Source organism: Schistocerca gregaria, chromosome 3 (genome assembly GCF_023897955.1).
Source record: "Schistocerca gregaria isolate iqSchGreg1 chromosome 3, iqSchGreg1.2, whole genome shotgun sequence".
In the NCBI taxonomy this organism is placed as follows: domain Eukaryota; kingdom Metazoa; phylum Arthropoda; class Insecta; order Orthoptera; family Acrididae; genus Schistocerca; species Schistocerca gregaria.
Genome location: NC_064922.1, coordinates 591,077,189 through 591,104,232, shown reverse-complemented (window position 1 = coordinate 591,104,232; position 27,044 = coordinate 591,077,189). Strand labels below are relative to the sequence as shown.

Sequence of the window (27,044 nt, the reverse complement as noted above, 5' to 3'; positions counted from 1 at the left end):
TTAGGATAAATAACATAGTGCTTATGGTGTGTATACTCCTTAGAGTTAATAAGTTAGAATAATTAATGACTCTAAGATAAACCTTTCTAAGAGTAGTTTACAAGAGATGACTCCAGATGAAACTTATAAATAACCAAGTGCTAACAAGAAATTTGATCTGTTCTATAATAAATTCATATCACTATTTCAAATTAGCTTCCCACGTAAGCTAATCAGAAAGGATATTAAACAGACATGTAAAAGAAACATGAATCAATAGAGGGATTAAAATATTTCATGAAAGTATCTGTTGGCAAGAGCAAATAGACGTTCAGCAGTAGTTTTGCACTATGAATGCCAGTCAAAATTACTAAGAAGTGTTATTAAAAATCAAGGAACATGCACATAATGTCAGACATTACTAATTCCGACGACAGACAGAAGGCTATATGGAATATTGAGAAACAAGCCACAGAACAGGCTAACATCACTGTTAAACTGAGTGGAGGGGTTACAAATGATGAGTCACAGTTAGCAAATATATTTAACCATTTCTTAAATTTAGTAAAAAGTCCAGGGGCAGTTCAAGAGAAAAATGACAACTGTTATGTTGAAAAAGTTACTCTCATAAAATTGATTGAAATGAACGTGTCACCAACTTCTTCTGAAATCAAGAAAATTGTATATTCTCGTAAAAATAATAGATCATCTGGTTTCGGTGGTGTTTCCAATGCTACACTTAAGATGTCTCTGTATATGATAAGCCTGGTCTTACCTGAAATATGTTATGCATCACTAACGCGAGACATTTTTCCAGAGAGACTTATTACATCTCAGGATAATATCTCCAGCAGACACTAAAACTTTGTCCAAGTTCTACCTTGACAGCTATCAGAGGCTGAACCGCCTGTGTCAATAACCAGTAAACTTCCACCTAGAGGGAAATACTCAGCAACTTGCAGTAAACACGGAAGTTATCGTAACATGGGGGAATAACCAGGTCCCCAAATCTACAAGCAAAATATAATGACATCATCGTAGCCATGAGATACCGGCATAGTAGTGACAAAGCAGAGTGTTGTAAGGAAGGCTGCACAAGAGACAACATTAACTATTCAGGTGTCAAGCCAGCAGAAAAGAGCTTCTGAAAGATGAAGTTGCAAAAGTCTGAAGTCACTAGGAGAACTGGCAGTGAAGGAAGACCAGGACACATGGGGTCAGAGCCATACCCACCACCACAGAGTGCACAGGAAGCACCAACATAAATACCCTACCTTTCTAACAAACGACTAATTGCTGAGTGCTGGCTGCCGACTGCCCAGTGTGTAGTCTCTGATAATGTGCCAGCTGCAGCTATCCAGTGAGAGTGGAGGGTATGGAGGTCGACCCTCAGCAGGCCTAGCTGTCTTCGATCGTCTGACTGGAAGGTTGCTGCTGCTACTAGGTGCATTGCCAACTTCTGACGCTATGCTGATGGGGCATTGAGGTCGCCGTCACCATACAGGCCTGTAGGAGGCTTGACTTGCATGACTGGACAATGACTGTCATCCACTTTTGAGAGGATGGACACTGCTGCTGCTCATCCCGTTGCTGTAGCAGACACAGATGCTGCTGGCGTCTCTCTTCATTAAATAATAAAATAGCATTGATTGGTATTTTCAGTGACCTATCTAAGGCATCTGACTTTGTGAATCACAGTAATCTCCTAGATAAATTGGAGTTTTTGGGACTGATGGTATAGCAAATCAATAGATAATTTCATATCTAACTAAAAGAAATTGTATTCATGAATTCAACCAATGTAGTCCAAGGACGTAATTTTGATTGGGAAGAAATCATGTATGGGGCTCCCAAAGGCTCAGCCTTAGGTCCACTAGTGTTCCTCATGAGATTTAGCAATCTTCTAGTATACAACAAGCAAAATTAGTCTTTTTTGCACATGGGAGATGTTTCTGCAGGTCATTTATCAGCCATTTATCCACTCTTTCCCGTTCTACTCTTGGGATGCATCAGTTGTGCGGTGCAACGCCATCGAGTAGTATACAGCTGTGTATTCTGTGTGTGACTTTCAGTGTCATCTATCTGCAATCGTTAATAGTAAATCTCTCCATACCACAGTCAATAGAGGACGTCCAACACAAGTGTGATGAATCATCTCCATGGACAGAAAACCTATTTCAGTGCCCTCCTCTAGATGAACGCAGATGTATGCAAAGTACTCAATTTCTCTGCCACATCTTAGACATAAATTGAGTCTTCATTTTCCTAATAGCACTGGATCTAAGTTAGAGACTGTGGTTTATGAGGTACTGCAATCCCTGTGTATACATCTGCTTCAGAAATATTGTGTGTGGAAGAGAGTGTGTTCTATTCACAGACTTATACAGCAGGGCGCATAATTTCTCATATCAATCACCACTGCCATACGTTTGTGTTTATGTTCTACTATCCCTTCTCTCTTCCCAGCACTTCTTGGTATTGGATACACACACTACAAAAATCCTACAGAATTGACAGCACAAGTGATTTGTGTAAAATGTTTCAATATCCTTCTGTCTGTGGTCCATCATGCATAATTCAAATATTTTTTTTCTTTTCTTTCTTCTTCATCTTAATCGCCCTCAGATCACCACAAGGCTGTACTGAGGGAGAAAATTTAGGCTGAAACAGATCATTGGCAAACACAAAATAACTGGCAGTAAATAGTCAATCAGTTTTCATATTCTTAAACACTCGGTGACTCCATGGAAAGGAAATGAACCCTGCCTGGTAATAATATCTGATGACAATGACAATTCATGAGCCCTACAAGTTTTAACTAATGCATGTTATTCTTCAAGTTAGTCACACTTTGTGAAAGAAATGTTACTGTATAAAGGCTCTACAGTACTATATCTGTCAGTTAAGAGTCTTACAATGTTGTAGCTGTGCGGACGATGAAGAATATAGTCAACGACAATGCTGAGCTGCCACTGGTGCTGCTGGTGGATGAGAACCACGACACGTCTCTGGAGCCACGGGTAATTATGTGACAGGGAACAGCTAGAACTGCAGCTTCTTTCACGTGTCCACTCCTACAGTCCTCTCAGTCCTGGATTAATCAATTAGGTGTACCCACACTGGCGCGATCGTAGCTGCACCCTATGTCTGCGGGAGCGCCCAACAAACACTTCCACACTCTTTCATGACTCACGTTGATCGCTTTTTCTCTGCTCGCAAGGTCAGAGAGACTCTCCGTACGCAAAGATAAATAACAGCAGCTACTACGATTTCGTCGTTGCTACCGCTATATTGAAATAAAGTTCCCTTGGCTATCACTTACCTATTTACAATATTTTCATTATAATTACAATCAATTATATACAGTCAGATCATAAATACACTATTACATCGAATATGTATTAAATATAGTTTCTGCAGTACAGCTTACTGATTCAGAATTAGAAGTACAGTACAAGTTATCGACAGATATTAAACAGCAAAAAGTTTTGGATGGTGTAGAAGGTATTTTATCTGCATTTTCGAGGTTACAGGTTGACTTGAGTAATACTGGTACAGAACAGTGTTCTAACGGTGGCAGTTACATTACTGGAATGAGAAAAGCAGTCCAGATCTACAGTGCCAGTCAGCACAAGTTTGAAACAGGTGTTATACTCTGAAAGAAAGATATCGAAGTGGGAACTCAGCTTGTTCTGTACCTTCACAAGATGTCGAATGTAGTGGGTATAGTATCCTTCTACTACTGGTCAGTTTTAAATGAAATCGGAGAGGGAGGCCATACAGAATTTTGCTCAGGGACCTCAGCCTATAGCTTCAATGAAGTAGCAGCTCGATTCGAAATAGAGGGCTTTATTTCAATTGAATCTCCGACATGTTTAAAAATAGGTATTACCACACAAGTCCTGTGTTAAATCATGCTTCATAACCTCTGATTATGAAGTAGACAGCGCTAGAATTTTAGCTCATTGTGGAGCCTAGAGATGATAGTGTTGTTACTGACATGTGAGTAGATTGTGTGAAAGAGGCTGTTCTATGATGATTAAATTGCTTACAAAACTAGAAAGTAAGTATCTGCTGCTATTATGAATGATAGTCTGCTGGATTTGGACTACTTCATCAAGTAAGTCTGGCAGAGACTTTGCATGCAGGTAGGTAGAGAGCAAAAATGTCAAATGTCAGCATGCAGACGGTATTTGTTATCGATTCATTGGAGGATTCTTAGAAGATTCTCAAGGCTAGCAGTTCTCACAATCAAAGCTATCTCACTCATCAAACAGTAAATTCTAGCTGTGCCTATGAGTCATCAGGTCTACATTAAATAAGACTGGTGGATCCATAGTTAAAGATGATGTACATATCGGTAACAGAGAAAATGAACTTGACATTTGTGATTGAAGGATGGTTCCTACTCAATCAGCAGCACATATTGCTACTCTTCAATTTAATAATCCAAACGAATTGGTGATGCATTAGTTCTTACTAACTTTGAAAGCAGTACATTATTTATACAATAATGAAATATTTTGTGTTGAAGAAGAACTTCACAATGCATTGATGATTGCAAAAATGTGTAAATGCCTGAGGAAAATACTAGAGTGAAAGACTAGATTCGGTAATACTACATGTAATTATTGATATGGATAGAACAGCACACATTGGATTATGGGCTTCTACAGAAGAATTAAAAATCGCTACTGAGACATGAGCTGCTGTGTGTATTAATGGGAATTGTCTTTTGATGATACAAATGTATATTGATATTGTTTGCCGAGATAATTTTTTAATGCAGAATCGCTCTTACACAGTCAAAGAAAAAACCTGAGTGTGCTAAACTTAAAGAAACTTCATCTTCTCTTCTTCTTCTTTCATGCAAAAAATAAATAAATAAATAAATAAATAAATATAAAAACAAGTTTCTCAACCTGTTTATCTGTTTCCCCACACTTGGTGAGAAATGGGTGTTTCTGGAATGTTATTGCACCATCTCTGATTCTGCATAAGAGATGAGAAATTCTTGATGACTCAGCTGCGAGCCAAACTATGAAAGTTGGAAAATTAAATAGTAAGCTTACAGATGATACTAAGCCATCATTGCCATTGCCTTCACCATCACACCACCATCACGCCATTACCATTGTTTTACTTCTGACGCCATCCTCAGTAAATTGTAATTGCTCAATATCACTAATAAGCTGCAATTATTCTCTAGTCATTTTCAACAATCATCACATACCGATCTAGGTGAGCCCTCCTACTTCGCCCGCTAATTAGGTTTTTTTTATATGGCCCTAATCTGTGGGGAAGAGGTATCTACTCCAAAGAATAATACAAAACCGAGAAAAGTAGATGAAGTTATAACCGAATCGCCACTGCTCAGTATTTTAGCAAAAATGATTAGAAACAAAACTCGGTTAACACTATGCATTTCCATTATATAAACTAGATTTTAACTAACAGTAGTTAATTGGAAATTTGGAAGAAGGTTTTCAAAATATGTCATTAATGATAATAACTAATGGTTCCCAGTTCCTTACCAGAACAAGAATAATTAAATTAAAACTCAACTTCCTACTCATAAGCAATCTTACATAAGTATAGTTATTGGTGTCATAATGTAGGAACAGTACCTAATGCACACTTTCAAGTACTTCACACTGTACATGTCACAGTAGTCAAATAATAATCAAATAGCAAACACATACAACATATTATATTACTTTTCAAAGATTAATTCAATTACAGTTGTTTACTGGCTGTGGAGGGAAACTTTTTTGTATGTTACTCATCATCATACTGACAGTCCTAATTGTAGCAAGCAGAAAGATTGTTTGAATTTACTCATTGGTAAGGACTGTCATTTACCTAGCAGTTACTTTGATAATTCTTTGTTATAAAAGTTATAAATTATGCCACAAGCTACAAATGAGAACTGTGCTTAGACAATGAAATTCAGTGTCCAAATTACTTAAGGTTTTACTACCAAGTTTTTATTATGAAAGTTACTCTATTTTTAGCATCATTATTTTTCATACAGCAACCAAAGATTCCATTATTATGCAATTGTCCAAAACTTGGAAAATTATGTTTTGATAATCTAATAAATTAGTCTTCACTTCATTTTCAGATCATTTTCTGATTATCTCGGTTTGTACAAAGGGATAAGATGGATACTATTTGGATAATAACTTTGGAAAATTATTTATGTAACAATATCCACAAAAACGTTATATAAACAAAAACTTCCAACTGTCCTGGTCAGCATATTACAGTTCTGGTTATAAAAAGTCTAGATTTTTCTTGACTTCATGATATCATTAGTTTGTCGAGGGGCTTCATTTAGCTGTAAAATAGACCACAGGTTGATCTTCTTGCCATACCATAGCCAATAACAAGGGCCCACAGTACTCTTGATGTTATGTGAATTACTCTAGCTGCATTTGTACTGTGCCCAATAAATGCCATACAAATAGCTTGCCATATTAAACATTTGTAAAAAAAAACCATTTCAGTTTACACTGCTTTGGACTTCAGAAACAGACTTTTTATCCCCGCTTTTTTGCATAGCCACACCGGGGAATACAGAGAACCAACGACACCAATCGCCTCCTCACGACTCTGAACTCATACTTTTTTGGCACTCTGGCACGTCCAGCGAGAATGCATTTACAATTTATTATATTCATTGACAATAGCTTTCCCTGACTAGGCCAGCATGTCTACTTACAAAATGTTAACATTCCATGAATATTCTCTTTCTTCAATAGCAAATAGCATTTATAATTTGACAACAAATTTACAATAATAATTTTCAGCACAACTGATAACTTTGGAATTTTGTGGTAAGATCTATGGGACCAAACTGCAGAGGTCATCGGTCTCTAAGCCTACACACTACTTAATCTAACTGAAACTAACTTACACTATGAACAATACACACAACCATGTCCGAGGGAGGATCAAACCTCTGACAGGGGGACTCGCACAGGCCATAACAAGGCCCCTTGGACTGCACCGCTATGCCATGCGGCACAACTAATAAAACAAACTTTGCAAAAAAAGTTGTGGTGTTATAAGGTTACATAGTTGGCTGGATCTTTTCATGTGTGGTAAGGTAGAGTGTGTGAAAGTTTTCAGACACATCTGCCAGAAACAAGATGATACTTTTTAAATATAAATTAGAGTAGTCCTCCAACATCTTGCATTCAGATGAGGTACGAATTTTGCGAGCTCTTTGATTATCCTGTTCTTTGATTGCTATTTCACTGCTGGAAAAGATTTTTGAGGCAACACTCACTGTTAACTATTCCTCCAACAAAACAGAAACATCAGTTACGTGCTCACAGGTAAATATGCCTCTCCTGTTTACAAATTTAACTGATCACTATAGGGGATATGTGCATTTGATATTTTTAACTCTTTGGGCTCCAAATATGCTTGCATTTTTTCAGTGAGAAAGTTGAAGGAATTTATAAACCTAAATTTTATGTTGCAGTAATTATCCACGCTGATACATTTTGTAAATGTTTATTTTCCATATTGTGCACAATCACAGCAACATGGCCTGGATTTATTTCAGCTGTTTCTTCCATTTGTTTGCAGTTGTAGACGATCATTAAATGTGTGTCACAATATGTCAGATTATCGAACACAACAGCTACAATAAAAATAGCTTTATAATTTACATAACAGCTATCATGTGCAGCACCACAAAATGTAATCCCTGTGTTTCACATCTTTTTTTGTGCAGTGTTACTTCCAAATGTGACCCATTTCCGCTGTTTGAAACACTTATTCCTCTTCAGTGTTAATAATTATCAGCTTGTTCTTCAAGAGAGAATTTTTTATTCACTCAGCAAACTAATATAGATGTTTATTAAACCACTCCATGTAATATGCACCTTTGTATAGCGAAAACTCTGAATATTCTTCACTATAACTGCAGTATTCACACAAATCTATACTATATGGTTTCTGCAAATGTACATAATAGGAATATAAACGAGACTCAGTGTTATGACTACAACCATCCAACCAACATGTATTCTGTATCAGTATAAATCACAAAAGGCAGTTTTAGCTTATCTATTAAACGCATTGTCTTATATTACTGATGGAAATTTAATGATTCATTGTAATTGTATCTTGCATAGAAAAAGTTGAAAGTAAAAATGTAAATAATGTAAACTGTATCTTTATTGATCAAAATTCGGTCGTTCATTTTAACTGCTCAAATAGTGCAAAAACACTTGTTTGTTCCAACAGTGAACGAAAAAATGTAATAAAATTCATATGTAGCATATTTTTTTGGTATTTGAGTTTTCTGTCCTACTAACTCATAGTATGTTTCCATTCAAAATGACTGAGTGCAGTGCAGTGAACTCTTGCTGTTATGAGACAGAGAAAGCTTCTGTGTGGAAGGAGTTTCCTCTGACTGACTCAATTATCCTGATAAAACCCAGCTTAGAGCTTAGAGACAGTGTTATATGTCTCTCACCTGTACTGCATCTCATCAGGATTGGTGAGCCATTCATAGATAACTCCCTTTGTACTGAGTCTTCCTCTGCCTCTTAAGAGAAAGCATATTCTGTATCGATATGTATATTGCATGTATGTCTTTGATGAAACAAGTTGGAGAGATCAGATTCTTCATAGTTTTTCTCTGAGCATGATGGAAAACAAAATTAAAGTTTTTCATAAGTAAGAGATAGAATCACATACGATTCTATATGCATTGAAGGACTACAGTGTTTGTTGAATGAAATACAGAAATATGTTTGTGATAAAGAAGAAATGATTACTTTTGCATGAGAAATCACTGCATTACATGAGACAGATCACGTATTTGACAGGAGTATACCATTATGAAATACAGAGAGAGAACACACACACACATATATATATATATATATATATATATATATATATATATATATATACACACACACACACACACACACACACACACACACACACATATATATATATATCTGTGTGTGTGTGTGTGTGTGTGTGTGTGTGTGTGTGTGCATGTGTGTACCCAATGTATAAATGAATATCTTTGACTACTGAATCGTTTTAATGTTACATCATACATGTGTATGTAAATTATGTATTACTTTGATCTTCACTTCACTCTAACATTACATCAAAGTTAACAGAGAGAAATGATAACTTTACCAGTGGCTTGTCTAACAAGCACAGTATTTCTTTCTCTGACGTATCAGATACAGAGAGATCACGTGTTTGTAAGGAGTACACTGTGAGCTCAATACTAAGCTGGAGAGACTACCACACTACGCAAAGCAGTGACGCATGATGCCAAGTCGCCATGTTCAAACATCTTTAGTCGGCTGTGCACCGTGTTAAGACGAGGCAAGGTGTCACATTGTTATACTACATAGAAAAAATACTATTACCGTTTACGTACATTATATAACGCTGTATGTGTTCTTTTTGTAGTTCCCTGTTGCTGTTGCTTTCTACCTTCTATGCCTTCCCTGCAATATCAAATTCGTAATTATTCAGCTGTTTTTACATGTGTAATTTACGCACCGCAGCTAAAGCTGCTGACAAATTATACCTCTCAAAAATCTTCTCTCTGTGCAAAACATATTTTACTTTCACTCTTCGCATTTTACTTCCTGAGCGACAAGACTATATGGTGATACAAAATGAATAAAATATTCATACGAAAAATTTCGTGTTGTAGCTACTTCATCAGATATGTGGCGAACTTCCACACAATAACAGGTGTGGCAAAGTGCATTTCTCTCTGAATGTAATGAGAAAAGTTCTGCACCCATCGCTAGGCAACAAAATTGCTAAACCATTGCTTTGTTACTGATTTATTTATTTAATTATTAAGTGCCTATATTATAACGTACATGATATTGGACTTGTCAAAGAACAGAACATTATAAAACATTATTCTGCTTAAGTAGACAGAGATAGAATAAAAGCTTGCAAAACCCCTTGGTGCATTTTACTAAAACTGTTAAATGCCACTGCATTAGGTAACTAGGCATAGTAACAGAACAGCACAAAAGCTAGGTGCATAATTACATATAAACATGGACGAAAGAAGTCTTTATTCATCTAGAAATGTTTGATGATAATAAATTTTTGGTTAGACAGTTATCAGTCAGACCTACATATTTGAGCAAAATTCCAGGTATTCCTTAATGGTGTAGAAGCTGTTATTTATTAGTAGACTTTTTAATTCTTTTTTGAATGTATTACTGAATGGAATTTTTTTTGGTGCTATCTGGCAATACAATGTACAGAATTTTTGGTTTGTAAACAGCACATTCCTCATATACTGATTTTCTGTGCGCATTCCTATGACAGTCGTCCCTGTTCCTTGTTTGATAATTGTTTATCTCTCGATTCAAATATGAAACTTGCTGGCTTTTTAATGAAGTATATATAAATATAGATGGTAAAGTCATAATTTTTTAATTCCTTAAAGACACCTCTGCATGGTGCTCTGTAAACAACATCACTTTATTAATTTTACAGCTTTCTTTAGGAACTTAAAAGATGCTTCGCTAAACAGGTATTTCCCCAGAACACTATTCCATACTTCAGTAGACTATGCATGTATGTGTGATAAGCACTTAACAATGTTTCGGTATTGCAGCAATTTTTAAGCACTCTTAATATGTAACAGTACTTGTTTAATTTTATGTTAAGCATTTCTACATGTTTTCCCCATCTTAGACGCTCATCTCCCCTAAATCCTAAAAATTTTGTGTGATTCTTTTGCCGAATGTGGCTATTCGATAGTGTGAAATTTATATTGGTCCCATTTTTGTTCCTTATATGGTTGAAGTTCATCCATACAGTTTTCTTGTCATTGACGACTAGACATTTATTTTTAAACCATTTTTCTGCCACTTCTGCTGTTTTGTCGATTTTTTTGCGGCATCTCATAATCATTCTTCTCTTTTTATAATGAAGCTGGTATGATCATGAAATAATGTTGTATCATCTTTTGAAAACTGTTGAAGTAGGTCATTAATAAAAATCAAGAATAACAATGGTCCCAATACCAAGCCCTGGGGCACCCCATAATTAACATTTTATATTCAGAATGCGCACATTTCTGCCTTGAGAAATTTGTAGTCTTTGTTTCCTTAAATATGACTTGATTCATTCATAGGAAATATCATTTATACTATAATTTTACAGTTTTAGAAGCACTAGATTATGATTTATAAGATCAAACTCTTTGGAAAAGTTCAACAACAATCCGCAGATCAGTTCCTTGTCCTCAATAGCTTTGTAAACAATGTTCTAGGAAACTGAAGAGAGCTGTTTGTGTAGATTTGCCTTTTCTGAAAACATTTTGTGCATTTAAAAGAATTTTATTTTTGTTTAGGAAGTCTAGCAATCTGTCATACATTATTCTCTCAATTATTTTCGAAAATACATATAATAATGATAGTGGTCTGAAATGTCAAACTCGTCACCACTTTCATAAACTGATATTACTGTTGACTGCTTAAGTTTATTTGGAAACACACCAGTTTCAAAGAAGTCATTGATTATGTCCACAAGTTGAGAGACAATATCATCGATAATATATTTAATGATTTTGTCAGGGTAGCATCAAATCCACAGGTCATTTTACTCTTTAGTTTGCTGATAGGCATTTGTACTTCTTTAGGTGTTACAGGATGTATGTGTATATTGTCTTTTCGTTTATTGGACTTGTTATTTTTGTCTTTGGTTTATATTTAGTGGTGATCAGGTTTTTGGCTACATTAATATAATATTAGCTATTAGAAGTGGATCATCAACAATTTCATTTCTGTGTTTTATGGTGATTTTTAACTGCATTTTCATGTTTTCCTGTATGATTATTAATAACTTTCCACATAGATTTCATTTGTTGTTATCAGCTCTGATATATGAACCATTGTGTCTTCTTTTGACAGCAACTATAGCTTCCCTGTGCTTTTTCATATAACACTTGACATATGGTTTCAAGACAGTACTTTGCTTTGCACACTTATATAGCATTCTAAGACTTTCTGATGACTCTTTGATTTCATTTGTCATCCATGAATTTGATTTTTGTTTATTTTCATTTTCTTCAGAGGGAATGAAATATCTAGCAGTATTTATAATTTGACAAGAACTTGTTGAATTTTATATCTACAGAACTATTGTTTTCGATGTCCCAGATTACATTTTTTAACATTAGATTAAAGACCCTAACGTGTCATCAATTATATATCTTCTCTCAATAAATGCCCTTTTGTCACTTTTATCATGAGATTGATCTAAAGGCAGTTTAACTGCATGATGATCAGAGAAACCTGTAACCAATACCTTAGATTTAAAGCCACATTTTGATTTCCCAATGAATATTAAGTCTGTAATACTTTCACTTTTGCCGCTGTATCTGGTCTATCTTCCACACATATGTGCATGTTGTATTTTTTAGTAGATTAACAAGTTTTTGGCCTTTTTACAGTTGTCCTTAAAATTAATATTGAAATCCTCAAGAAGAGTTATGTATTTTGACTGACTATTTAGATGGTTTAGAAGATTTTCCAAATTTTCAGAATACAATTCAAAACTGCGACATGGGGACCTATATTAAAATGCAATTACAATTTTACTATTTGTTAGTTCATGTAAACTATATTCAAAATCTTTTTTCAATACAGCAGACATTTTTAAACCTATTTTTCCTTTGATTTAATACCTGTTCTTACATATATACATGTTCCACCCGCTCTGTATGTTTCCCTGCAAAAGCTGCTGATCAACTGGAAATCTTAAATCCCAACTGCACATTTTTGTATTTCTTGCAGCCAGAGTTCAGTTAAACACAATATAGAAATATGCTTCAATGAACCATTCAAACGACCTCTAGCCCATATGGCTTATTGGTTAAGCCCTGTACATCATGACATAAGAAAGATAAGTAATTATTGAGTTTTGTGAGACGTATGTTTCTTGCCTGATTAGTCCTTTGAAGAGTAGGCTCTAGTCTTTTCGTTTCTGATCTGATTTTCACCTCCCGGGAATGATGGATTTCTTCATGGCAGTTTTATTCTCCAGTGGACTGGGCCACAAAAATCGTTCATATGTTGTTTGGATGATGACTTTTTTCTGTTGCTTTAATGTCATCTGTTGTTTTTAACTTCTGTTTACTCTGGTACGGCTTTTTCCTCGGTCCTTTACAAGGTGACATTGTTTTCTGTGCTGGTTCCCTGCCTTTTGTTCGTTCCACTGAAGGCATATTTACTGTTAACTTTTTGGTGTCTTCTTCTGTTATTTTCGTATACTGTAGTGATACTGTCTTCTGTGCTGCTTCCATGTCACTTGTTAATTCCATAGTGTACATATTTATTGTTAATTTTTTGTTTGATCTTATTTTCCCATATTGTAAGCATACAGTTGAGTGACTGATTTGCCTGTTGCAAGCAGTTAAAAGAGATGAGTGACGGTGTGGTGTGCTCAATCATGGCTAAATAATGAAGGTTTCTGCATAGTTCTTCCTTCGCTTTCAGCACCAAATTTAGCCCATGCTTTGTATAGTCAGTCCTCCTTAAAAACAGACTTACATCCAGTACATTAGCGTGACTGTACTGGGCAACATATTCCATCAAGAACGTGTTCATTTTGTATATTATGTCGTTCTAGTCTGCCCTGTAAAATCTGTAGGGTACTGTACACAGAATCACTTCAGTGTTAGTAGATTTTGTGAGTAGCGTGTTCACAGTGCGATGGTAATCCTTGAGATCTGATACTACATGATTTGTTCCAACGAGAACAATAACACATTCAAATTTACTGATGTCCTTTTAATTTTCTTCAATGTTGTTGTTGTTGTTGTTGTTGTTGTGGTCTTCAGTCCTGAGACTGGTTTGATGCAGCTCTCCATCCTACTCTATCCTGTGCAAGCTTCCTCATCTCCCAGTACGTACTGCAGCCTACATGCTTCTGAATCTTCTTAGTGTATTGGTCTCTTGGTCTCCCTCTAGGATTTTTACCCTCCACACTGCCCTCCAATACTAAATTGGTGATACCTTGATTCCTCAGAACTTGGCCTAAGAACCGATCCCTTCTTCTAGTCAAGTTGTGCCACAAACTCCTCTTCTCCCCAATCCTATTCAGCACCTCCTCATTAGTTATGTGATCTACCCATCTAATCTTTAACATTCTTCAGTAGCACCACATTTTGAAAGCTTCTATTCTCTTCTTGTCTAAACTATTTATGGTCAACATTTCACTTCCATACGTGGCTCCACTCCATACAAATACTTTCTGAAACGACTTCCTGACATTTAAATTTATACTCGATGTTAACAAATTTCTCTTCTTCAGAAACGCTTTCCTTGCCATTGCCAGTCTACATTTTATACCCTCTCTACTTCGACCATCATCAGTTATTTTGCTCCCCAAATAACAAATTTCCTTTACTACTTTAAGTGTCTCATTTCCTAATCTAATTCCCTCAGCATCATCCGATTTAATTCGACTACATTCCATTATCTTCATTTTGCTTTTGTTGATGTTCATCTTATACTCTCCTTTCAAGACACTGTCCATTCCGTTCAACTGCTCTTCCAAGCCCTTTGCTGTCTCTGACAGAATTACATTGTCATCGGCGAACCTCAGAGTTTTTATTTCTTCTCCATGGATTTTAATACCTACTCTGAACTTTTCTTTTGTTTCCTTTATTGCTTGCTCAATATACAGATTGAATAACATCTGGGAGAGGCTGCAACCCTGACTCACTCCCTTCCCAACCACTGCTTCCCTTTCATATCCCTCGACTCTTACAACTGCCATGTGGTTTCTGTACAAATTGTAAATAGCATTTCGTTCCCTGTATTTTACCCCTGCCACCTTTAGAATTTGAAAGAGAGTATTCCAGTCAACATTGTCAAAAGCTTTCTCTAAGTCTACAAATGCTAGCAACGTAGGTTTGCCTTTCCTTAATCTTTCTTCTAAGATAAGTCATAGGGTCAGTATTGCCTCACGTGTTCCAACATTTCTACGGAATCCAAACTGATCTTCCCCTAGGTCGGCTTCTATCCGTTTTTCCATTCGTCTCAAAAGAATTCGCTTTAGTATTTTGCAGCTGTGGCTTATAAAACTGATAGTTCGGTAATTTTCACATCTGTCAACACCTGCTTTCTTTGGGACTGGATATGTTATATTCTTCTTGAAGTTGAGGGTATTTCTCCTGTCGCATACATCTCGCTCACCAGATGGTAGAGTTTTGTCAGGACTGGCTCTCCCAAGCCTGTCAACAGTTCTAATGGTATGTTGTCTACTCCAGAGGCCTTGTTTCGATTCAGGTCTTTCAGTGCTTTGTCAAACACTTCGCGCAGTATCATATCTCCCATTTCATTTTCATCTACATCCTCTTCCATTTCCATAGTATTGTCCTCAAGTACATCGGCCTTGTATAGACCCTCTCTATACTCCTTCCACCTTTATGCTTTCCCTTCTTTGCTTAGAACTGGGTTTCATCTGAGCTCTTGATATTTATGCAAGTGGTTCTCCTTCCTCCAAAGGTCTCTTTAATTTTTATGTAGGCTGTATCTATCTTACCCCTAGTGAGATAAGTCCCTACATGCTTACATTTGTTCTCTAGCCATGCGTGCTTAGCCATTTTGCACTTCCTGTCGATCTCATTTTGAGACGTTTGTATTTCTTTTTGCATTGAGTGCATTTTCGTATTTTCTCATTTCATCAATTAAATTCAACATTCCTTCTGTTACCCAAGGGTTTCTACTAGCCCTCGTCTTTTTACCTATTTGATTCTTTTCTGCCTTCAATATTGCATCCCTCAAAGCTACCCACTCTTCTTCTACTGTATTTCTTTCCCCCATTCCTGTCAATTGTTCCCTTATGCTCTCCTGAAACTCTGTATAACCTCTGGTTCTTTCAGTTTATCCAGATCGCATCTTCTTAAACTCCCACCTTCATGCAGTTTCTTCAATTTTAAACTACAGTTCACAACCAATCGATTGTGGTCAGAGTCCACATCTGCCCCTGGAAATGTCTTACAAGTTAAAACCTGGTTCCTAAGTCTCTGTCTTACCATTATATAATCTATCTGATACTTTTCAATGTTATTAACAACATATTTCAACGATGAGTTTGGTTTGACAACGGACGTAGCAAAATATTCTAGTGGAAGTGTCTGATATAATAAACTAGTGCTGTGTCGTCCATGTCTATCAGATAGAAATAAAATCTTTCCAGTACTTAAAACTTTCTTGTAGCTGTCGTTATTTATTTTACAGGAGTTACAAAACACACTACTTCTTGAAAATGCAAGACCAGTTTGTTTACTTTTGGAGTTTTTGTAATTTATCTTAGATAACATATCACAGCCGTTATTGTGAACTAAATTTACGCTGCTTCCACAGTTTTTTTTATTTTTGACACTCTGTGAACTGTTTATGGACATATCTTTTGTCAACTTATCCTAATAACTCGAGTTTTCTTTTGTCGTTTCATGTTCAACATCAGCTCAGGTTTTTCTAATGTAAGTTTACTAATATCCACTTTCAATTCACTGATCATGAGTTGTAAAGCAGAGACACAATTTAGTTTCGATATTTCAGCTTTATTTTTACCAGTAAAATTTGCGCTTTTTTTGACGTGACACACGATAGACTTTTACACTGGCTGCCATCTTCAGCTGCTAACAGGGGGAAAATCTTTAATGTTAACACAAATCACTTAACATGTTGTTATGCTAACAACTAAGAATTTTGGGAAAGGAAGAAAGTGGTTAAATTAGCAAAACGTAAGCACTATATTTTACTTTTTATTTATTGATTTGCTGCCTTTAGTTCACTGAGTGGTAATAATTAAACTTTCTGTAGTTAACACATTATAACACAGAAACTAATAACTGTACGAGTACAAAAATATGGTAGCATTAATGTCAAGGACATGGGGAAGAGAAATAATGTAGAATCAGTTCAACTGAAAGTTTGTTACTGTGCTACTTCTGTAAACCATACTATTTCATACCGGAACCTTTACTGCTACAAAAGGGGCTCGGTATGGTGCCCCATCAGAGTCCATAAGAGTCTGAAAGCACAGGATTGCTTTCTGCTTAATGGAATGAAGCATGTCCATGGGTATGCTGGTTACCTCTCTTGATGTGCTGCGCTTCAGATAAGCACATTGCTGAATGTACTCCTGGTAAACCCTGTCCTTCAGGTAGAGCCAGAAATCATAGGGAGTGAGATCATGTGATTGTGCCATCCAAGCATCTGGAAATTATTAGCTGATGATTCGAAGGTTTCTAAATGTGTATCAGAGAAGGAGGTGAATTTCACCAGCAATGTGCTGTGGGGCCCATCTTGGATGAAAACTGTTGAGTTCAATGCATCTCTCTTCTTTAGGGCGGGTATGACATAGTGGCGAAGCATATCAGAGTAATGCTGACCAGTCACACAGCACATGTTTGGTCCTTGAGCGGCAGCCTTTTCAAAAAAAGAATGGCCAATGATGATGGTAGCCACGAAGCCACACCATACAGTGACATGTTCACCGTTCACAAGAACTTCATGCACTGTGACTGGAGGTGAAGATCCTCATACTCCGCAATTCTGTGTGTTCACCTCACCAGTCAGAGAAAAATGGGATTCATCTGCCCATAGCATTGTGCAGGACCAGCCTTCAACAACTTCAGCCCTTCCGAGAAAGTGGAGAGCGAAGTTAACACATTGTTGTGCACCCTGTGATGCATGCTGCTGTATGATATGGATCTTGTACGGATACCATTTTAGAATGGTTCGAAGCACCTTTCATATATTGGACCACATTCAACTGTCATAACAAAGCATGCGATATGCCTGACAGTCAGAAATTGCAAGCAGCATTGTCTGCCACAGCAGCAGCGATTTCATCATCCACCTGTATGCAGCCGGTTGTCGTCCTCTTTCTAGAACGATGCCCAGTTCTCCAGTTCATTTGAACTTCATCATGGTCTGCACAGCAGGAGGAGAGAGATGACCCTTCTGTAATCCTGTCAGCCAGCAATATTCTTGAAGCACAGTTGGAGCATGACTCAAGTTTTGATTATATATCTACACCAGTAATGCCCTGCTCCTTTTGCCCACGCCCATGTTGACACATCAACAGATGCACTATGACTGGAAAGGTATGTGAGACTGTGAATCATGACAACTGATCACAGCACCTGGCGGATATAGTTGGAACTGGGCATTGGCACTGTGATGCATGAAAATCATGCAGCCCATACTCTGGACAATAATACTAGCAAGTTTGGTAATCATAGGTAATTAGTTTCCATGTTATGACATGTTACATAGAGGAAGTTTAATTATAACCACTGCGTATATTCACACATCACACAATGGCAAATGTAATTAACTTCCCCAGCCTCTGCCTCATGCAAGAATAGTTACCCTGTGTAGTACCTGGTGCTTTCTTTGTGTGAACCTTTATTGTAATCTGAATGTACACAGTAGCAGTACATTGTATTACCTGTGACTCCTGCATGGCTTGAAAGTCAATGGCAGGGACTAATACATGCACTCTGCCAAATATATTGGCTTGTTCGCAAAAAAAAAGAAAAACGGATCATTAAGCCTGCCATAAACGTGGTGTGAGTTTAAGGTAAATCTCACTAGAGCAAAACGAAAGCATTCTTCTCTATGCTGCACTACTTTAAACACTGCTACAGATGGATTAAGTAAAGGCAGCAGGGTTTGCAACATGAGTCTTGCAGTAAGTGTGATCACTGAGGCACATGTAAGGAACAGTAATAAGTTCGTTGCACTCAGTACACCTTAACATTAGACACTATATCCCGATGCAGAGTAAATAATATTACCCTGGTATTCACTCAGTAGTGCTGTATCAAGAGCCTCGAAGTAACCAGTAGCTTCACTATTATCAGCGAACGGATCACTTTGCTTCTTATGTCACATGAATTCATGAACAGTGAAAGAGCTCACTTTCTCAATGTCATCTACTTTACTCTCGTCGCTTGCACTAACATTGTTCTTGAGCAACATTGTTCTCAGAGCAGAGTGGAACTGTAATGTGGTGGGATTATTTTTCCAACAAAACCTACATCTGATTCAAGGAAAAAAAGAATTGTGTATGATCTTGTGAGAGTTTGTATGTTAAAAAATACCTTGAGGTTCAGTATCTGAAGCTTTAACTCCTAGGAGAGTTTTCTAACACTATGTATGCACATCAAAGATCCCAGTACAAATGAGTTTCGTGCATGTACTAATGCACATACACCATCAATCCTTAACGTTTTAAAGAAGTTATCTGCAGGACAATGAAATACAGTCCAATTACTTACATTTTCAGCTCTCAATGGTTGCTTAAAGCCCTTAGTATGAACAGTCCTAGAGTTGCACAGATCAAACAGTTGATCAATAATTCTGATTAATTCTACAATAGCCGAGGTGTCCTGAAAATCTGGGTGCTGGGAAATCCATAGAAATTCAATAGCATCATCAATACTGGAGCTCATTGTCTGGGCTGCTAAAGAGACATTCATCATCTTATTATAGAAATTCACTTGTGAACTAAGGAATGAATTGGTAAATTTAAAACATTCACACTCTTACAGAGATTGTAACTTCTAAGTACAGATCCAGCTTTGCAGACAATAATTTTCTTTTCAGCTAAAGTATTACAAAGTAATTTCAGGATATGGCATGGATCAAGAATTGCATGACATTACTGTCATTTGCAGGATGCTTGAAGTAACAGGCAAAATTTTCCAGATTCACCAAGATTATTCAGTGTCCAGATGTTGACAGCAGCACCATCACATGTCACTGACCTCACAAGAAGACCAACAGAAAACAGTTTCGGTACAAAAACTCTGACAATTTCAGTCACAACATCTGATGACAGTTTATTCACAAACAAATATGCAATTGGGCACTTAAACTTTTTGATATATGACACTATCTGAAAAACTAAAGCTTCAGTAGCCAGTTCTTCTGCATCTATATTCACATTCTTGCCCATGTCAACAAAGCCTGCATACACATATTTTTTGTTGTTATACATAAGCTGCTTCCTAATTAACATACAATCAAAATTAAGTGCACACTTTTTATGATCTCGTTTGTCACTGGTATTATGTGTTAGATAGACAAAAGCCTCTTGTTCAGGTTCAGAATTTAGTGATGACACCCTGCCATGGAGAATATGGAGATGGCGCAAAAGAAACAAAGAATGTACAAATCTAAATGTCCTAGGAGCATAGAAATGCAGGTTGGGGGCAAATTGTTTGGTTATTTCATTGTGTCGCCTGGATTGTTTCTTTGCGCCATTGTTGGAGGAGTTGAATGGGGTAACTGTAAAGTTTAAAACAAAGCCATTAAAACTTTCCTAAAGAACACTTCCCATGCTGTCATTTACACAGTTTCTCTTTTTTCAGCACTGTAATCAATTCAGCCATTGTTTCCACTTCTTTTTCACGCCACTTAAGTAACAGAAAAATGTATAGCAAGCTTAGGGATCTCAGACTACAGTGCTCTATTAGTGCCATTACCCTGTGTTAGCACAAAGCACACAAATGAAAAAATCAGAAATTTTAGACAAGAAAATATAGAAATGTTCATCAATAAAATCAGCCTCATTGCATGGCCATTTAGTGCTAAGCCCTAAGTAAAGGAAAATTTCAGTAACTTTCCGGAGACATTCTTGATGGTGTTCAATGATTGCTTTTCTTTTATAACTATAAAAACTGACACATGTAAGAAGTGTTCAAGCATGACGAAAAGAGAACTTCATATGGAGGTGAAAGGCAATCGAGACCCAGAATTCTTAAATTATGTAAGGAAATATAAGAAAATCTTTGTTAAAATTGTAAGACAAGGCAAAAAATTGGCGAATAATAATTACATATAAAATGCTAAAAATAAGTCTAAAGCAATATGGACCATTGTAAAGAAGGAAATAGGTGTCAAGGAAGACAGACAATGGAAACTTGAACTGGAGGTTGAAAGTGAGACTGTTCGGGACCCCACACAAATCTGTGAAGTTTTTAACAGTCACTACATAAATCCATGTAGAACTGATGAACTTTCACTGTCAAACGTGAAACCTGTTTCCAGTTTATGTAACACCACTAAATTTAAATTCATCCATATATCCTATTCTGAAGTAGCTCATATCATAAAGTCCTTGAAGAATATAAATTCTGTAGGCTGGGATGAAAGGCCTACAAAATGATGAAGGCAGTCTCCCACAGTATTGCACATCCTCTGTCCCTTATAACAGATCAGTCTTTCAAGGAAGGCTGTTTTCTTGATAGACTGAAGTATGCTGAAATATGATCCATTTACAAAAAAGGCAGACATGATGAAGTGAATAATTATCGACCAATCTCATTGTTATCAATATTTTCTAAAATATTTGAAAGAACTGCATATAACCAGATAGTTAACTATAATAATCGACATAATGCTATCCAGAACAATCAGCATGGTTTCCAAAAACGACGCTGCATTCTGCAAGTCATTAATGAACTTATTAGAATTATTTGTAGTAATCTAGATGAAATGAATGTATTGGACATCTTTTGTGACCTAAGTAAAGCCTTTGGCACAGTAGATCACAAACTATTACTTTGCAAGAAATGGTTTTATTGAAAATTCGCTGAGATCTTACCTATTAAACTGGGAACAAAGAATAGTAATAGAAGAAACTGGTAAGAGATTCTTTTCAAATTGGAAAAAGACAGCACAAGGTGTGCCACCAGGATCTATCCTTGGGCCAATATTGTTCTTGTATTATATAAATGACCTGCCAACTAACATAAATTCAGATACTATTCTTTATGAAGATGACTCTACAGCAATAGTCTGTTGCAAGAAAAGTGAAAATTTAGTTAGTCACCTTCAGCAGACTCTGGCTGAAATTGAGGCCTGGGTGAGAAATAATGGTCTAAAATTAAATCTAATGAAGACACAAATCATTCACTTTACCATAAAATAAGCTGTACAGGACATACTAGAAACACCATATGAGGACAATCACCTTGCCTCCACAAACTGTTCCAAATTTCTAGGTGTAATGCTAAACAAGAATTTATGGACAGACGATGTAAATGTCATGTATCACTGTTTAAATAGTCTAATATTTGCAATGGATGTTATAAGCAGTGTGACAGAAACACCAGTCAAAATGTTGTATATCACGCATATTTTGTATCTGTGATTAAATATGGTACAATTTTTTGGGGATCAGAGAAAACAAACATCTGTGTTTGCGGATTAATCCTCGATGATCTGCAGGTCCGCCGCCTTTAAAGCAAACACACTTTATAGAAAAAAATCATTAGAGCCTGGTGCATAAAAAAGACAATAATGCAGACCTCTGTCCACGGCCCTTGATCTTATACTGCTCCTGGCCTCTATATCTATGAGAGAACTAAGTTTTCTAAACAAAACCCGCAACTTTTTGAGGATAACCTTTATAAACATGATTATGAATGAAGAAAAAATATCAGTATAAGTTACCAACTCGAGGCTAAAACTGCTGGAGAAGACACCTTGTTATATGGGTATGCGGCTGGGAAATAAAGGCTGCGACAAATTTAAAAAATTTGAACCAGAAGAATTTGGACATCATTTAGAAAAATATCTATATTACTACAGTGTAAAGAACTTATGACTGACTGTGACAAATAACTGTGCCTGATGTTACGCTTTATCCTGCATGCTAAAAAGGTACTTTAAGTAAATACATACTCTTAATTTTACTTTATTTTCGCCATTTTGTGGTACATAAAATTACAATGATATGTAATTATTCTGTATACTTACAATTAGAAGTCACTGTAAACTGACAAATCACCTATGTCCCAATCAATTGATTGTATATGAAATGTCATGTGACAGTAAAGCTTTTCTTCTATTATATTCTATTCTATTCATCTGCAGTCATCTCACCTTTTTTCCTAAGGGTCTCAATTCAGTGAGAGACATCAATCTGAACACTCATGATGCCATCAGATTCACACAACATATTCGTAGTCTATCTCATTCATCTCTTGAAACAAATTAGAAGTATCCATCAGCCTGTCAGCAGCTGTGGCGGAGTGGCTCTAGGCACTTCAGTCTGTAACCATGCTGCTGCTATGGGTGAAGGTTCGAATCCTGCCTTGGGCATGAATGTGTGTGATGTCCTTAGGTTAGTTAGGTTTAAGTAGTTCTAAGTCTAGGGGACTGATGTCCTCAACTGTCAAGTCCCATAGTGCCTAGAGCCATTTGAATTTTTATCTGAGCAACAATTACGAGCTACTACAAATTCAGAGAGCTACATAAATAGCAATTTGTATTGTAGTTGCTAATTTTACATGAGAGACTGATGGTTTATTCCGAACAAGTTGCCTCCTCCGGTTTTTTCACTTGCAAATGGCCTGGAAAACTGAATAAACTTTGCATAGCGTCATCCTTCAGCAGTTATTTATCAGCTCCTGGTCGAAACATGTATCTGTAGTTTCTAAAATGAGACCTACAAATGACGCTATGTTTCGATGCAGTCCAGTATTCCCTTCATACTGCATGCACCCATTTCCTTATAAGTACTGGATGCAAATCAGGAAAACTTAAAAGATATTAGATATTAGAACTGTAGCAAACCGTATTTATTCCATACTGAGTAACGAATACTTTGGCTGTCTTGAAGTACTGAATCGTTACTCATAATTACATTTTGTTACTCGTTACCGTGCTCCGTTTGCGGAAGATTTAAGGAAGCACGCCCATCAGCGCATTAGTTACTATTTAGAGAATATACTTACTATTGTACAAGCCTTTTTGTCGTGCAAATTTAGTTTTCTTTAATATTGTTTTTGGAATTGGAATATTTTGTGTTAATATTTCTTGTGAGGAGAGTAATTTGTATAGACCTTCTTGATGAATTTGATGTGCGTGGCTCTATGGCTTAGATGGTTACTGTTATAAAATATTTTCGATCTTATTTTTTGGTCCGTGATTGCGGATTAATCCTCGATGATCTGCAGGTCTGCTGCCTTTAAAGCAAACACACCTTCTTTAAATTTTTCATCACCAAATGTTTCAGTTTAATGGTTACTATTTGTTTTTTATTCTCTTTGTAATTGGGGTCCTACTTTGAAATAAAGCTCAATATGTTTTTTTTATTTTATTTAGTTGATTGAATCATTGACATTATTTTCATTTCGCTGATTAGATATTTAAAATACATATGTTGTATCTTGCATTTGTAAAAAAGTGTTTTTAGCTTCCACATTAAATAATTTAAAACTTACTATTTATTTAATTTCATTACTAAACCCATTTCAAACGTATTCAAATATAAAAAATACATCATAGTACCAAGATCACGTATTCAGTACTGACGTTTACTTTGGCAGACACGAACTACCCAATCGTTATTCATAATTTCGTTACTTGTTACCGTACTGTGTTTTGCACTCGGTTCTACTCGGCCTTTTTCGGAAGATATGCGCGCATCGGCGCAGTAGATGCTATTTCGACACTGTGGTTGCTGCTGTACAAGCTTTGTTGAGTAAATTTAGCTTCATTTGAAATATTGTGTTCGGAATATTCTCTGTTAATATTTATTGTCGGGTGAGTAATTTATACACGCATTCTTGAAGAATTTTAAATGATTTAGATGTTTATTATTTGTTACTCCACTTCAGTTCGAAGGCAGATGTGGGTTAAGTGTGGGTGGGGGAGTGTTGACACACCACTGAATCGAAGCTGCCAACCTAGAAACTAGGAAGTGTGCCTATACCATATAACTGCAGTGGTATAATGGATTCATGAATGCGTGTTACACAGATTGTCATTTTCAAATGTGATACTTTTTCACTAATGTCGACATTATTTTAATTGTCAGTGTCACAAAACGCAGCACAACAGTCCCGCGGTTTGCAAATGTAGTCATACAGCTAAGATCGGTCACATAGGCGGCAATGAGCAACAGGAGACAGTCGTCACGAAATATTTCGATTGTTTATGAAATTCCATGAGCGAACTTTGGGCCATGCCTTCAAGATAGAATGTGGGAACAGTACTTAGAGTTCTTCCTCCATTCGTGACTCTTGTGTCAATCAGGACGATTGTTTAACAGTACTGTACTGTTCTTTTCAGTGCAATTTACAATGGACAAGAAAAGAAGCAAACTGTGGAGCTTTTTCACCAAAATTAACGATAAGGCAAAATGTGATCTTCGCTATACCTTATATACCGTGAAAGGTGGCTCTACATCAAATTTGAAAAAAACATCTTATAAAAAGACGTCGATCGTCACACAAGACTACAATTACAATTTCATCAAATCCACTAGTGCTCACCAGATCCCAAGAAGGTCGAGAATTTTCTTCTGAAACGCCATTACCACCTACATCCACATCTGAAGTCGCTTCATTAAAACCTCAACCTCGACAAAAACAAACAACCATTGCCACCGTTATCAAAAAACCCTTTCTAAGTGTTGCAAGACAAACAAAAATAACTGAGTTAGTTTTCAAAATGCTAATTAAAGATTTGCACCTTTTTCTGTGACTGAAGATGCTGGCTTCTAAGCTTTAATTGAATACTTGGAGCCCAGCTATAAGTTATCATCAAGGAACGTACTAAGCAGGACATTATTGGATGCTCAGTACGTAAGAGTGAAAAATAAACTAAAAGACGAACTGGGAACTGCGTCTCACATTTCCTTCGCGACCAATGGTTGGACTTCTCGGGCAACGACGTCCTACTAGCAGTTATAGTAGACCACATCATAAACTGGGAACTGAAGTCTGCATTATTAGGATGTTCTGGATGTTATGAGCAGCATACAGCTGACGATATTAAAGTGGAATTATATAATTTATTATGTAAGAGGGAAGTACAAGACATGTGTTAACACACACGAATCTGCTTACAAGTTCGCCAAAAGCTCATTAAAAACTGAAATGGAAACAAATATTCACTGAAGAACACCACTTGAAGCAGAGGTTCCTGAGTTTCTATCGGTCATTCCTTTTGACAAAGAGGCCTCAATTTAGAACGAATTTGATGCTAAGACAACGTCAAGCTCTATGACATCAGGTGATACCAGTATAATTTCAATGAGGCAATACATGGAAGAAAATTATTAAGTAGGCATGAGTGTCCTTTAAAATGGTGGCAGGCGCGAACACTTCTCTGTCCTGAGCTGTCGTCCTTAGCACAGAAATATTTATCTGTCATTGCTTCTTCAGTACCGTCAAAAAGAGCATTCTCGAAGTCAGGCCAAATATTGTCTGATAGGCGGAATTCCATGAAGCTGAAATCCATGGAAGAAATTTTATTTTTAAATTTCAACCAAAGGTTTCTGTAAGACATTTCTCTGTACATTTTCTATCTGTTGTATAGGCTACAGATTATGTCGATTATTGGCCTGTTATTTTTTTGCTTGTGCATTTGCAACAGATTGTCTTTTGCTGCCACATTAAATAATTCAGGATTTACTGGTTTTTGTTTTTATTCAGTTGTTAAACCCGCTTCAAACTGATTCAAGTAAAAAAATACACCAAAGTACCAAAATGTAATCGTATGGGTGCGTCTGGACTCCATACGAGTTATACGATACCGTCGCTAACGAAAATAACGAATAACGATACGTTTGTGACGAGTATTGTTGTCTGTAGTAACGAATACATAAGGGTACATATTTTCTCGTTACTTTCACAGCTCTATTCGATATAATTTTTACAGAATTTGAATTTCTCGAACACTATTTCCTTTACAATATATTAAAGTATGTTTAACTTACAGATGGAGATGAATACCACTTCCTGCTGTCCATCGATTGTTACATCCGGATGCAACACAGAACTTTGTTAAAAAAGAAGCAGAATCGCTTTAAAGTCACAAGCAGAAGAACAACAAGAAGTACTACTGTCCCATAACAATATGGCGACTCCACCAAAGAGTGTCACGGTTTTCTAGGCAAAGATGCCTTTGACTAGTCTCTCCAGTTCAGTATTGAGCACACTGCGCATGCAGAATTTTTTGACGTACAGGAATAACTTTCTTACTTACATAATA

At 36.5% G+C, this 27,044-nt stretch overlaps 1 protein-coding gene across 1 annotated transcript in view; it reads right to left on the bottom strand.

Annotated features, from left to right (window-relative positions):
- LOC126356307 (ATP-dependent RNA helicase p62-like) overlaps positions 1–26,829 on the bottom strand; it is an 82,011-nt gene extending 55,182 nt beyond the window's left edge. The window contains exon 1 of the mRNA XM_050007257.1: positions 26,770–26,829. The gene's annotated coding sequence lies outside the window, so the exon portion shown is untranslated. The remainder of the gene's footprint in view (positions 1–26,769) is intronic.
- Positions 26,830–27,044: the final 215 nt, after the last annotated feature.